The following is a 13,762-nucleotide window of genomic DNA, read 5'->3' as shown; positions in this document are numbered from 1 at the left end:
TATTGTCCTTGAAGTAGTGTTTAAAGAGAATGTTCTTTTCAACATAAAATCTACCATAGGCTTGTTTATTATTTAATGTTTTCCTCATTATCTCCCCAATAATTTGAGCATTATTCACATTTTAAAAGCCAGGGTTGCCTCTCCTACATAATTCGATTGAAATAAACTCTTTTCTGGTAGCCAGACGTGTCATTATTGGTCCTAACCAGAGTTCAAGAAGAGGATGACCGTAGCTCACAGTCAAAGCTTTGAGTCTTGTTCCAGTGGCACTGGGGCCCGTCCCAGTAAGCCACCTCCTTGCCATCACACTCAGGCTGCTTTATCAGAGAAACAAGGTCAAGAAGAGGGAAACACTTGGAAAGATTGATGGGGAGCCAGAAAAGGAGGCTTAATCCATGGAGTTCTTGGCGCCAGTCATCACAGACAATCTCTAAATTGTAGCCAAGAGAGAATACCAGTCTCAAGATGTCTGTCGGCCTTGCTTCTACAGAGAGTGGTGTTTCAGAAACTAAAAGTCTAAGCTGACAGGAAGGGAATCCTCCTACAGTCCTTTGGTGCACTGTTGATGAATGAAGTTGGTTTGCCTGGTGAGGGCAAGAGGGGTGAGCTATGTAGACTGAAAAACAAAATGGAAAGTTAAGTGTAGTTTAGCAGCTACAAGAATCATCCACAGGCTATTATAGATGCTCGCTGACTTTGGCATCATTCTATTCCAGAAGTCCTAACCATCTGGAATGTTACGCTAGTTAAAACATTTCTATGAACACTTCAGTTGTTTTAGTATGATCACACCACTGCCAGCAGGCTCATCATACTTTAATTTTATTGAAAATAGCAAGACCTGTTGATTTACATAACTTTTCATCCTGAGCCACAGTTTAGTCTCCTTCTAGGTTTTCTAACCCGGTGGCTTAAACCTATGGCTGGACATTGGAATCACCTGGGGATCCCATGCCCAAGCCATTACTCATGTTAATTATTAATGTATCTGACTCTTTTGGGGCAAGACACGGGCATCAGGATTTGTTTTTAAAGCTTCCCAGGTGATTCTCATGTGAAACCAAGTTTGCAAACCAGAGTCATAGTTTAAAGATGTTGAGAGTGGATGGGGGAGTGAACAGACCTAATACAACCAAGAAATAGGCAGCGTTCTCAATATTGATCACCCTCTTACTGGGCAAATTAGGGAGGCAATACAAAAGTTCTCTGCACCTTTTTGCATGTTTTATGAAACATTTTATGTAAAGTCAGATTTGCTTAGGGTGAGTGACAAGTTCTACAAGAAGTATAGTATATCTGTCCAGAACTCTGATCTTCTTAAAAAAACTTTTATACTTATGCCCACGTTCTCTGTATCAGGCACAGTACAAGTTGCTAAGGATGCGATGATGATGATGATGAAACATGGAGCTAAATATTATTAGCATTTCCCTGCGATGTGTGAGATTTGAAGAGGTTCAATAATTTGCCCAAGGTTACATAGCTAGTATATGTCAGTGGGGGAGGCTTTAAGCCAGGGATTTGAAATCTCACTTAGCATGTAATGATGACTTAGGCAAATATGGCACTGTCCCACTTTTTAATCAGAGTTTATTATTCTATTTTGGCATCACCAGAATTAATCCAATGGTAGGCCTGTGATATTTTGTATAAAATATTTGCTGAATTAGATATTTTCTCACCCTCTCAGCCTAGTATGGAAAACAGATACATACATGATGATTATAACATAATGTATCAATGGATGCCCAAAGTATTATCAGAGGAGAAATAAAGGGGCAGTTAATTCTGCTTAAGCAGAGAGGATGGTGTCAGAGGAGGCTTACAAATAGGAGCATGGTTTTTGAAAGGCTTTAAAGACTGAATAGGAGTCGGCCAGATACAGAAGGAGGAAGGATGCTGAATGGAAAGAACAGAAAGACCAAATACACAAGAAAGTGAGAGGCACACTGGAGAAATGATCAGCCTGTATCAGTCGTAAACTAAGTGTACATTGTAATCGCTTGGAGGCTTGTTATAAACACAGGTTGCTAGGCCAAATCTCTGAGGCTTCAGATTTAGTAGGGCTGTGTGAGACTGAGAATTTGCATTTCTAATGAATTTTCAGGTGCAGCTGATGCTTCTTGTCCAGGGACCCACTTTGTTGGGAGCCTCTGGTGTATATGAGCATCATCTGGAAAGCCCCACAGCTTTTGTGTGTATGAGAGGCATGCCAACGTCAGCAAGACTTGCACCAAAAGCAAATCCCCCGAAGAGATGAGGATCTCCTTTTCCTGCAAGGAGTGGAGGTTAAATTTTACTGTTGGTTTTGGGAGCAATTCATACTGAAGCTGTCCAGTGGGAGGAAACGGAAAAACCACAACTTGGGACTGAAACAAGGGAAACTGGGATTTTATCGCATCTCTGCCCCATCAGTGCCCCTATTCACAGGCTAGTGGGGCCTGAGGCTAAGGAGCTGAAACACACTAGCTCTTTGTTGAACCACTGAGTGTTTGTGGCACTTTTTGCAGGGAAGATGGCATTTTTCACAGCTCTTCCTCCATTTTTGGCCCCGTGGGTGCTGACCACAGGTGAGTTCCTGTGTTAATCACCAAAGTGATCTGTTGACCATCAGTGTCCAGCCATGAGGGATGAGGGGATGTGTCGAGAATGTTTTCATGCAGAGAATGAAGAGGGTAGAGGAATGTCAGGCTAAGTTGGGTGGGACTGGGACAGATGACACCCTTGTGAAATTCTTTTTTCCCCCACTTCTAACTCAATTACCATGCTTTGCTTCTCTCATTTTCCAGGATAGAAAAACCTAGGATGCATCTGCCATTGTTTTCCAAACCCTTTAAATGGGATGAGCAACTTGGAAAGGTCAGCCTCCAAGAATGCTATCTATTTCTCTCTCTCCACCCCACCCACCTAGGACAGACAAAACCAGATCTGGAGGTCATATTTGTCCAATAATTGAGAAGCAAGTGGCATCTAGCTCCAATACTCTCTGTCTTCACTGGGTTGCTTTGCCAGCTGACAGCCATCAGCTGTGTGTGTTACATTCCAGACAGGGACCCCTCTAAGCCCCACTATAACTGCCAGGGAGTAACATAGGAGAGTGGGAATCGCCTACCAGAGGCAGGGAAAGGAAACAAAATCATGAAGTTTGGATTCTGTGTTCCAGCTTTGTTTTCTTCATAATGCAGTTCCCTATGACTCCATTGCAATCTTCTGGAATACTTCTAGAAACCCACTTAGTAGTCTGTGGAGTTACTTGGCCAATATGGTCCTGGAGATAGTCACATTTCAAGGTTTTGCTTTTCCTCCTGTTGAGCAGGAAGCAGGGAGACAGAATCATCACCCAAAAGGCAAATATTCCCTAACACAGGGTGAGCATGGTACTGGGGTTTGCACTGGAGGCCTGTACTCCATTTCTCTGGAGGATGGGATCTTTACTATCAGGATTATTGATGAGATTCTGGCTTCCTTTCCAGAGATGAAGTATTTTTGTCATCATGTCTATTATTCCTCACAAGAACCCAATTAGAAGAGATTGCCTCAACAGAGAAGGCTGATTAAATTCACAGATTTACTGCAATACCACTTTGGGAGTTGTGGAAAATCAGTTTCACTGCTAAGCTGCCTTCCTTTAAAAAAAAATCAAGCTGTGAGCCTGCACCTTTAATTATCCATCTATAACAGAACACAAAATACCCATAACCTTGCAAGCAGCTTACTCTTCCCCCAGAGAGGCTCAGAATGCTTCTTCCAGGCTCATAGTACCTCCTCAAGGGGCAGGTGATGGCTTCTATGTTCATGGGACACAAGGGGAAATTTTGACCCGGCAGTAGGGTAGAGAAGACAGAGGCCTGCTGCCTGTTGACTAAAGAAAAAAGTCAAGCTTTGAAAGAATTAGAGTTAGTTACATTCAGAAGTCTTATAAGGACTATAGACTGAGCCTGGGAATTAATTCATTTCATAATAGGGCAATATTTCAATTCATAGTTTACATATAGGGGGTGAATATTCAGTATGTGCAAAATCGCAGCAAGGTTTGGGTGTGAGAGGACATCTGGGTAGAGATTACAGAAGCATAATTACTGACTTGGCTGGATGTTATCTTGAGTGTAAAAAAAGGCAAGGACTAGGGCCCTTTACCTCTTAAAGAGTATAGTGACTCCGGCAAAAGACATTGCGGGTGTGTGGGTTTTGTCTTCAGAGCATCCCTCCGGAGAGCTGCATGTTGTCAGAGTTAAGGCTTTATGAAATTATGCTGGAAAGCAGAAATGACCAAACATAGATTCTTACATTTGCTATTTTGTCTCACACCTGGAGACGGGTCAAAAAAGAAGACTTTCCTTTGCAAAGTTTGCAACCAACTTGGGCAAGGAGTCTTTGTGTTAGTTGGGTCCCAGAAAAGCTGCTGTCAAGTAGCAATGATATAAATGTAATCTGATTCTCCATAGAAATGAGGACTGTACTGATGCTGCAATCAATCCTGACCCCAAACCTCTTGCTCCAAAGTTACAGGAGCAGCCACAAGCACCACTTTCAAACTTCTAATTTTCTATTCAAGATAGTTCCTTTTCCCCCAAAGTCTTCTGTTTCTTTAAAGCAGCATTTCCCACACTGTTTTTAGCAGAATCTTAACCTCCCAGGGTGTTCTGGAGGAAAAAACAAGGTTTCATGGAGATAAATTTTGCATAGTACTGTATGCTCTATACCCCTTTGTTCAAGATCCTTACTAACATACTAAAGATAAGAGCTAACTCTCAATGAAAATCTACCTGAAGCCAAACACTAAGTACTTTTTATATGTTTTATGTCATTATATCTTCAAAAAATAATACTCTGAGAAACGTATTAATTTATCCCATTTTACACATGTGGAAATTGAGGTTTGGCGTGGTTAACTGAGTTGTCCAGTTAAAAGTACAAAGGCAAAAGGTGGAGCCAGGTTTGAAATCTACTCTCATTCCCAAGTCTGTGCTCTTAATCTCTAAGCTTTATCTTCTTCCCACTAACTATACAGACACTTTCTTATATTGCTGTTAATGTCTTTTTCATTACTGCTTCTTTACACACAAATGAGTCCATTCCTAACTGTAGCAGTTAGTCATCTTTTGTTTATCTTTTTTTTTTTTTCATGTCATTACATGGGCCAGCTCAGTATCATTTTAGGTAGTATCTTCCCTTAACATCAGGTGTTTCCATTCCTATCTTATTTGGCCTTCGTGTAACTGCTTCAAGCATGCTTTAGTGGATTTTCATCTGTATCTTTGACAGTTTATGGATAAACAGAGATGTAAGGAAGACAGGATGTGACTGAGTTTATTTACCCTGCCTTTGGCAAAGGAGGCTTTGTTCAGTAAATGAAAGTCAGTAAAAAGTAAAAGTAGGATAAAAAGTGATGCCAAGAGTATATAGCTAGTTCTCCATGTTATGTAGGATATGGATTTCTTCCACTACTGAGGTCTTTGTAATTAGTAGATAAGTCATTTTATTGGAAGTGAGAGGTAGGATAAAGAGAGGGAGAGAGAGAAAGTGATTTTGTAACCTTCAGTTTTATCTGAAAGTAATTGTTCACTAAACTTGGAAACCGTGTTGACCACTAATGACCTTACCAAAGCATATACTTGCTCAGGAAATGGGCTGTTTGAGAGGGGATAAGAGAAAAACGTGAGTTATTAGCAGTAGCCCTGTCTCAGCAGGGGCAGGGCCAAAAGGAAAAGGTACTAGAAGTGCTATCTTTGGTTCCATTAGATTGCACACGGTTCCTAATCTCCCCCATCATGCTTGATCCTAACTAAGTCAGCTTCCTTTTACAGCTCTGTGTTCTTTGTGTTCTTTGAGAGCCCACGTATGATAAGATTGACTCTCTCCTTCCCCCCTTGATCAGTCGGGACTAATTTAATGAGCATCTACACTGTCCTTCATATGCAGGCCAAATGTCTTGTGTGGCTTGCATCATGTTTGAGGAAGTGTTTTGTGGCTGAGACTGTGCTTAATGCTCTCTAGGGATGACTGATCTCCTTCCATCTTCCCGACGGTCTTACCACATAGAGCCTGTTATGAGCTATGCTTTAGGAAAGAGTCCACTGAGTCTGAGAGAGGAGAAATGACCTGAAGGACACTCAGCTAGTACGGTGTAAGCAGGGACACCAACCTCACTCCTTTGATTCTGAAGCCTGCACCCTTTATGACTATCGCATATCCCTGCCTCCCACATTACACGATACGTGAGTGAGTGGAAGCTCCTCCACTGCCATCCCATTCTTCCTGCAGGGTATTCTGTTTTGGAAATGTTAAAAAAAAAAAAAAAAAAAAAAAGGAAAAAAAAATGTTTGACTCATGTATTAAGAGCAAATGTTATTACTAACTAGGTAAGTGGGACCTGCAGTGCTGCTAGGAAAAAACTAAATCAATCAGGAAATCATTAATTTTGGAGGAAACACTAACTATAGGAATATAAATTCTGGGTAAAATTGTCAAGAACACCAATGTTGCCTGCAGCCCAAGTAGACTTTCTCGAGTTTTAGGCTGTGATTGAGATACTAGAATTCACTTTTATTTCTCTAGCTTTGCAAAAGGTACTTGGAACTGGTCTGAAATGTCATTTAATTCTCTCAGTGCATACAGTAAGCCACCTTTTAAAACACAGGTAACCTCTCATAATCAGGAAAATACCCATAAAGGAGGGGATGAGGGGTGGGGACAACTATACTGCCGTTTTTGTTTGTTTGTTTGTTTGTTCGTTTGTTTTGTTTTGTTTTGTTTTTCTAAGGCAGGATCTCACTCTGTCACCCAGGCTGGAGTGCAGTGGCACAATCATGGCTCACTACAGGCTCTAGCTCCTAGGCTCAAGCAATCCTCCCACCGCAGCCTCCTGAGTAGCTGGGACTACAGGCACACACTACCATTTCCAGCTAATTTTTGTATTTTTTAAGGAGACAGGGTTTTGCCATGTTACCCAGGCTGGTCTCAAACTCCTGGGCTCAAGTGATCCACCTGCCTCAGCCTCCCAAAATGCTGGGACTACGGGCATTGAGCCACTGCACCTGGACTATACCACTTTCTTACATTAAACACTTTGAAAATTAAGCAGGAGCTAAGCAGCAACAGAAAGAAATGAACTATTGAGACACACAAAGTCATGGAGGAAAGTTCAATGTATATTGCTATGTGAAAGACATCCATCTAAAAAGGCTATGTGCTGTATGACCCAACTACCTCACATGCTGAAAAAGGCAAAACTGGAGAGAGTAAAAAGATCAGTGGTTCCCCGGGGGGTGGGAGGGAGGGATGAACAGGAGGAACACAGGAGATTTTTAGGGTGGTGAGATTCTTCTGTATTGTACTATAATGGAGGATACAGGTTATCATATATTTGACAAAACCCATAGAATGTACAAGCAAAGAGTGAACCCTAATATAAACTGTGCACTTTAGTTAATATCATATAGCTGTTGGCTCATCAGTTGTAGCAAATGTATGGAAACAGAGTTGAAAGGGTTGAGAGCGAAGATGGGAACTCTCTGTACTTTCCCTTCAATTTTTCTCTGAACCTGTAACTGCTCAAAAAATAAAAGTCTTAGTTTAAAAAAAAAAAGGCCGAAGAGAAGCACATTATTTCGCAGCATCATAGCATCTCTCTAGATGATAGTCTCCTTGTTGTGGGGGAAAGATCCTCTCAACACATTATAACAACTCATTGCTCTGATTGCGACAACCAAGGAATATACGAAAGGCCAATTTAAACATGTCAGCGGGTTCGAAGGACAAAGCAACTTTGTGTCACAATAGAATTCATCCCTTGGAACGTGGAGATGGCAGGAGATAAAACAATACTCTTTATCACCGGCAGATTAACCGGCAAGGACATGTTCTTTCTGTTTATCCTATAGGCTCCAAAGGACAATGAGCCTTTTGTCTTTACACCTGTTGCAGGGAAGGAGCCTAGGACAGAGGTGTGGTGGGGTTTATGTGAGGCCATGCAGTTCAGGTTTCTTACCTGCATCTCTGATGGTACACCCTGTTTCACAAAGGAACTTGGAGACTGAGGGAAAGGAGCAGGTCCAGGTGTTGCTTGAGGAGAAAGTAAAAATATACAAATCCTTGTTGGAGAGAAATATAGCAAAGCTGCGTCATGCTTCGGCTTTCAGCCAGACATCAGAGTTTTTTGGGGGTCTTGCTCTTCCTTATCCTCAGCTTCTCACTCAGCACATGGTAAAGGCTGGAGCACATGGTAAAGGCTGGACAGAGGCTTGCTGAATGAATGAACCTCGAGGACTTTGCTGTAAGAAAAAGAGTGCAGAAAAGTGATTTGTCAAAAGTGACACTAGGTTTATCCGGCTGTTTCACTAAAGTTTCCAAATACCCATTTTTTGGGACTGTGTGCATTGATGGCTTCCTTCATTCTAAACCCTTGCTTGTAATGGAATCTGTTGGTTTTAACTGGCTTCTTCAGGAACAAACCCTCCAATTTCCTTTGGGGTAGCCAGTCTTTCCCCTATTCTTAGTATGGGAAGTCGGAACTTAATAATTCCTTTTAACACTTCCTTTTTTCCCTGGAGAGCTGCTTGATTTGCATCTGTTCAGCTGTATCATCCCAAGGGGATACGGTCTGTGGCCTCAGCTCAGCCAGTCAGAGCACTGTTTCCCTTTGCTGTCAGTAGGATCAGAGAAGGACACATATCTCAAGTTAGACCCATGAGAATTCCACCTGAGATTTTGCTGGACTGATGTGAAATGTTATTTTTTGGCTGGAATTAATAAATTGGTAAAACACAAGCCTAGAGTTCTGAAACGAGCCAAGCCTAAAGTCAACACATTTCCTGGACCCTTGAACAATATCAGCCACTAAATTCCTAGGACTTCAATTGCCTTACAACAAATTATAATTTACCAATGTGTCCATTTATTCTCCCTTTTATTGAAATTCTAAGTCTCCACTGTTCTTTTACATGCTGATGTCCTTCAGATTAGAATTTAGGAAGAAAATTCTGACTGGGAGGTGGTCTGTCCAGAGCCCCAACCACTCTCTGGTCTAATCGCACCTCCAAATGGATAAAGAGAACATCTGAAATGGAGAGCCCTAGAAATACCACTTCCAAATTCCAATAAAAGGCAGAAGTATTTGCTGAACATCTCACTACACCATGAATTCAAAAAAAATTGTGGCTTAGACAAAGTTGGCATGGGGTAGAGTCCTGCTGAATAGATTGAGACATCAGAGAATGGGCCCTTGGGCCACGCCTGGCACACGCTCCGAGGACATGGCCTGATGCCATGGCTCCCCCTCTGTCTCAATGCTCCATTAACACCTGGAGTGGAACTCAGGAGTTAGGGCAGCTTGCACTTGAAAAATAACCTCAGCATCATGGATGGGCTTGAAAAAGGAAGAGCAATGTTCTGCATCTCTTGATCCCACTCTAGCCACTAAATCTAGTAAGAACTAACACCTATTGTGTGTTGCTGGACCAAGCAAGGTACTGAGTACTTTTCTGGCATCAGCCCCTCTAACCCCCCTCACAACCCTATGTGGTATAAGTCAAATGGGGCCTAGAAAACTTACAGAGCTTGCCCTGGATCACTCAGCAGGGCTCAGACCAAGTAGAATGACCCAGGTGCTCAATCACAATATTGACTGTTCTTTGTAGCAAAGAATAATAACGGTGCCTGGATCATGGCTTTAAAATTATGAAAATTAATGTTACAACTGGGAAGAAGCCTCAACATCACTTAGCATGATGGAAAAGCTGAGGTACAGGGAATGACATGACTTCCCCAGAGTCAGCAAGTGAAAGCACGGGGTGATGAAATTTGGTCCTGGTCCACCAATTCTTTCTCAGAAAACACCCTGTTGTTTTAGGATATATGCACACCATACCACATACAGGCATCACCAGTATAGATGCACAGATATCAAAGTTCTAAAATATTTCCAGACCAGTTAGCAACCTGCACTGTCCAGAGACTATCTCCCTCTCCCTTCAGGATTCCTGACCTCCCCACAATTAATCAATTAAAGGGTTAAGGTTTAGCATCACAGGGGGCCCCCAGGACCCTGCTCCATCCCAATGACCAGCATCCATTCTGAGTAGTCAACACCTCTGCTGTTTCAATTAAGTGTTTTTAATATGAGTCCTTTACTAATACAAAAGCCAGCACAGATTATGGGAACGTCATGGGTGAATTGCAGGACACATCTCAGTCATTAACATTGTTATCTCAAATATAACAGGTAGACAAAAGCTGATCATGCTAACCATGCCCAAGACAACAGGGAGAGGCCAGAATGGGGAAAGTTCATCTCTGGCATTCAGGGACTCTGGAAGCCTTTCCCTCCTCTTCCAGGCAGCATTCAAGGGTACTAGGTTAAGAGATGCCCTCCCTGCAGAGAGGAAAATTTCAGGGTGTCTGAATTGTCTTATGGGAGGCAAGATAGGTCTTGCCTCTCTCACCTTCCCTGTTTCTTTCTGGATGGCAGCCTCAAGCCACGGGAGCTAAACTGACAGCTGGGAAATAGAAGGACAGGAAAGCTTGCCAGACACAGGGACAGGCAGGCCAAGGCTCCTTTCAAAGTCAGCGGGAAGTAGAAACACATCAGCTCTGCCAGTGACTAGAGACCAAAAAGGACCAGTGGAGCCACACTTTCTGACTCTTCTCAGCGTCAGAGATGGATAAATGAATTGCTTATGGAAGAGAGGCCCTAATGCATATCTTGCCCACCATGAGTCAAGTGTGCCCTGCTAGTCAGTCTGAACCCACCTAGATCCTAATGGTCTGCCTTCATAAGATGACGGTATATTGGTCAGTTTTCACAGTGCTATAAAGAACTACCTGAGACTGAGTAACTTATGAAGAAAAGAGGTTTAATTGACTCATAGTACTACAGGCTTAACAGGAAGCATGACTAGAAGGTCTCAGGAAACTTACAATCATGGCAGAGGGCAAAGGGGAAGGAAATGCATCTTAACATCCTACCATAGCAGCAGGAGAGAGAGCGAAGGGGGAAGTGCCACACACTTTTAAAGCATCAGATCTTGTGAGAACTCACTATCATGAGAACAGCAAAGGGGAAATCCACCCCCGTGGTCCAATCATCTCCCACCAGACCTCTCCTCCAACATTGAGAATTACAATTCAACATGAGATTTGGGTGGAGACACAGAGTCAAAACATATGAGACAGTTTGCAGAGGCCTGACTGAGATTATTGCTGTCTTAACACCCTGAGTATTGTGGTGTTACAATGGATAATATTACAAAGCAATGGATAAGGTGACACCTTTATTTGCATTTAGCTTTATGATTGCATTGGAACTACACTGTATTTATTACAGGATAATGAGAATAGAATCAAGGCAGACTTAATAAATGTACATCATACAAGGGATAAAGTTTTCTAGTGGTTTAAATAGAGAAACGTGATAGGAAAATGGCTCATCACACCCAACTCAGTGTTTCAGATGGGCTGATCTCAAATGAATCTATTTTTTCTAAGTGAGCATCTATATTTTTTAAATTGATACATGGTATTTGTACATGTTTATGGGCTACATGTGATATTTTGTTACAGGTATATGGTGTGTAGTGATCAAATCAGGGTATTTAGCACTATCCATCACCTCAAGTAGTTACCATTTCTTTACACTGGGAATATTTCAAGTCCTCTCTTCTAGGTATTTATTGTTTTTTTGTTTTTTTTTTTTTTGAGACGGAGTCTCGCTCTGTCGCCCAGGCTGGAGTGCAGTGGCCGGATCTCAGCTCACTGCAAGCTCCGCCTCCTGGGTTTACGCCATTCTCCTGCCTCAGCCTCCCGAGTAGCTGGGACTACAGGTGCCCGCCACCTCGCCCGGCTAGTTTTTTTTGTATTTTTTTTAGTAGAGACGGGGTTTCACCGTGTTAGCCAGGATGGTCTCGATCTCCTGACCTCGTGATCCGCCCGTCTCGGCCTCCCAAAGTGCCGGGATTACAGGCTTGAGCCACCGCGCCCGGCCTCTTCTAGGTATTTATTTTGAAATATACAATAGATTGTTATTAACTATAGTTACCCTATTCTGCTATTGAACATTAGGCCATATTCCCTCTATCAAACTGTATGTTTGTACCCATTAACCAGTCTCTCTTCATCCCTCCCTCAACCCCCACACCCTTCCCAGCCTCTGGTATTTGTCATGGTAGTCTCTTCCTTTAAAGGAACTTTTGTTCAGTCAAAACCATGCTCATAGCCTGGCACAGTGGCTCACGCCTGTAATCCCAGTACTTTGGGAGGCCGAGACAGCTGGATCACTTGAGGTCACGAGTTTGATACCAGCCTGGCCAACACGTAAAACTCTGTCTCTACTAAAAATACAAAAATTAGCCAGGCATGGTGATATGTACCTGTAATCCCAGCTACTGGGGAGGCTGAGGCAGGAGAATCACTTGAACCTGGGATGTGGAGGTTCCAGTGAGCCAAGATCGTGCCAGTGCACTCCAGCCTGGGCAACAAAGCAAGGCTTCGTCTCAAAAACAACAACAACAACAACAAAACCACCATGCTCATGCAGCAAACAGCTACTATGTTTCAGCAAAACAACTTTGCAACTACATTTAACAAATACAGTCATTTTTTATTTTATTGGTTTTGTGTTGCTTTAATTTTTCCTCTGATTCAATTTGACCTTTATAATTGTTTACATCTAGTTTTATATGTATACATTTAAGTAACATAAAATGATTCAAGTCAACACCAGAGACCTACAATTATTTTTTCTTTAAATGAAATCTTAACTTTGAGAATCAGTAAGGGAAGCTCTTAAGAAAGGCATAGGCATCTGTAACATACTGGCATCTCATTAACCACTGTTAAATGAAGCACTATTCATCCTAGAACATTCTTCATAATTGCCTAAATATGAAGCAGTTCAATTGTACATCTTGGGGTTAGTGTATGCGCATTTAAGTCTCCCAGTTTAAGCCTTGTTTGAAATCCCCGTTAATGACAATGGTTTTCTAAGAATGTTAGTACATACAGCTCTACTTTTTTGATTGACAGTAATTTATTCCTCCTGTTTACCAGTTGCTGGTTTATTACCATAATAACAATACAGGTTAAGCATCCCTAATCTAAAAACCCAAAATCTGAAATGCTCCCAAATCCAAAGCTTTTTGAGCATCATGATGACATCACAAATGGAAAATTCCATACCTGACCTCAGGTGATGGGTCCCAGTCAAAACAAAGTGAAAGCTTTCTTTCATGCACAAAAATATTTAAAGTATTACATAAAATTACCTGCTACACGTATAGGGCATACATGAAATATAAATTCATACAAATATGAACTTATATATGCCAATATTCCAAAATCAAAACCCACAACACTTCTGTTCCCAAGCATTTGGATAAGGGATACTCAGCCTGTAATACCAATCATTTATTGTAGTATTGAAATACTTCACAAATATGGTGTTAAACATTTTATTTATGTTATTTCATTTAACCCATACAATTTACTCAATGACTTAAGTAAAACTGTCATTTTACAGAGACTTAGAAGGATTGTCATTTGTCCAAAGTTAACATAACTGGAAATGAAGGAGCTGAGATTGAACCCAGATATGTCTTCCTTTATCAACTCAGTTTTTTAACTTCTTTAAATTCTCTTGATTGTCCTTACTTTCTGGGCTTACCATATTTCCATAAAGCTAAGTTGTCATCAGTTGTAAGACAGTCCATTGCGTATGTGCCAATACAATGAGCACAGGCTGACAAACTGTAACACTGAGCTTTATCAC

The 13,762-nt window shown here is 41.7% G+C and overlaps 1 long non-coding RNA gene across 23 annotated transcripts in view; it reads right to left on the bottom strand.

The window, feature by feature from the left end:
* The window catches only part of LOC107128953 (uncharacterized), a 335,806-nt gene that overhangs the window by 206,394 nt on the left and 115,650 nt on the right, over positions 1-13,762 (bottom strand). For all 23 annotated transcript variants that reach the window (XR_012431332.1, XR_012431335.1, XR_012431323.1 and 20 more), the window contains exon 2: positions 7,991-8,273. This is a non-coding gene — a long non-coding RNA (uncharacterized lncRNA). The remainder of the gene's footprint in view (positions 1-7,990; positions 8,274-13,762) is intronic.

The sequence above is a fragment of the Macaca fascicularis genome, chromosome 2 (genome assembly GCF_037993035.2).
Source record: "Macaca fascicularis isolate 582-1 chromosome 2, T2T-MFA8v1.1".
NCBI classification, from domain to species: Eukaryota; Metazoa; Chordata; class Mammalia; order Primates; family Cercopithecidae; genus Macaca; species Macaca fascicularis.
Note: the sequence above shows the minus strand (reverse complement) of the source record. Positions and strands in the feature narration are given on the sequence as shown.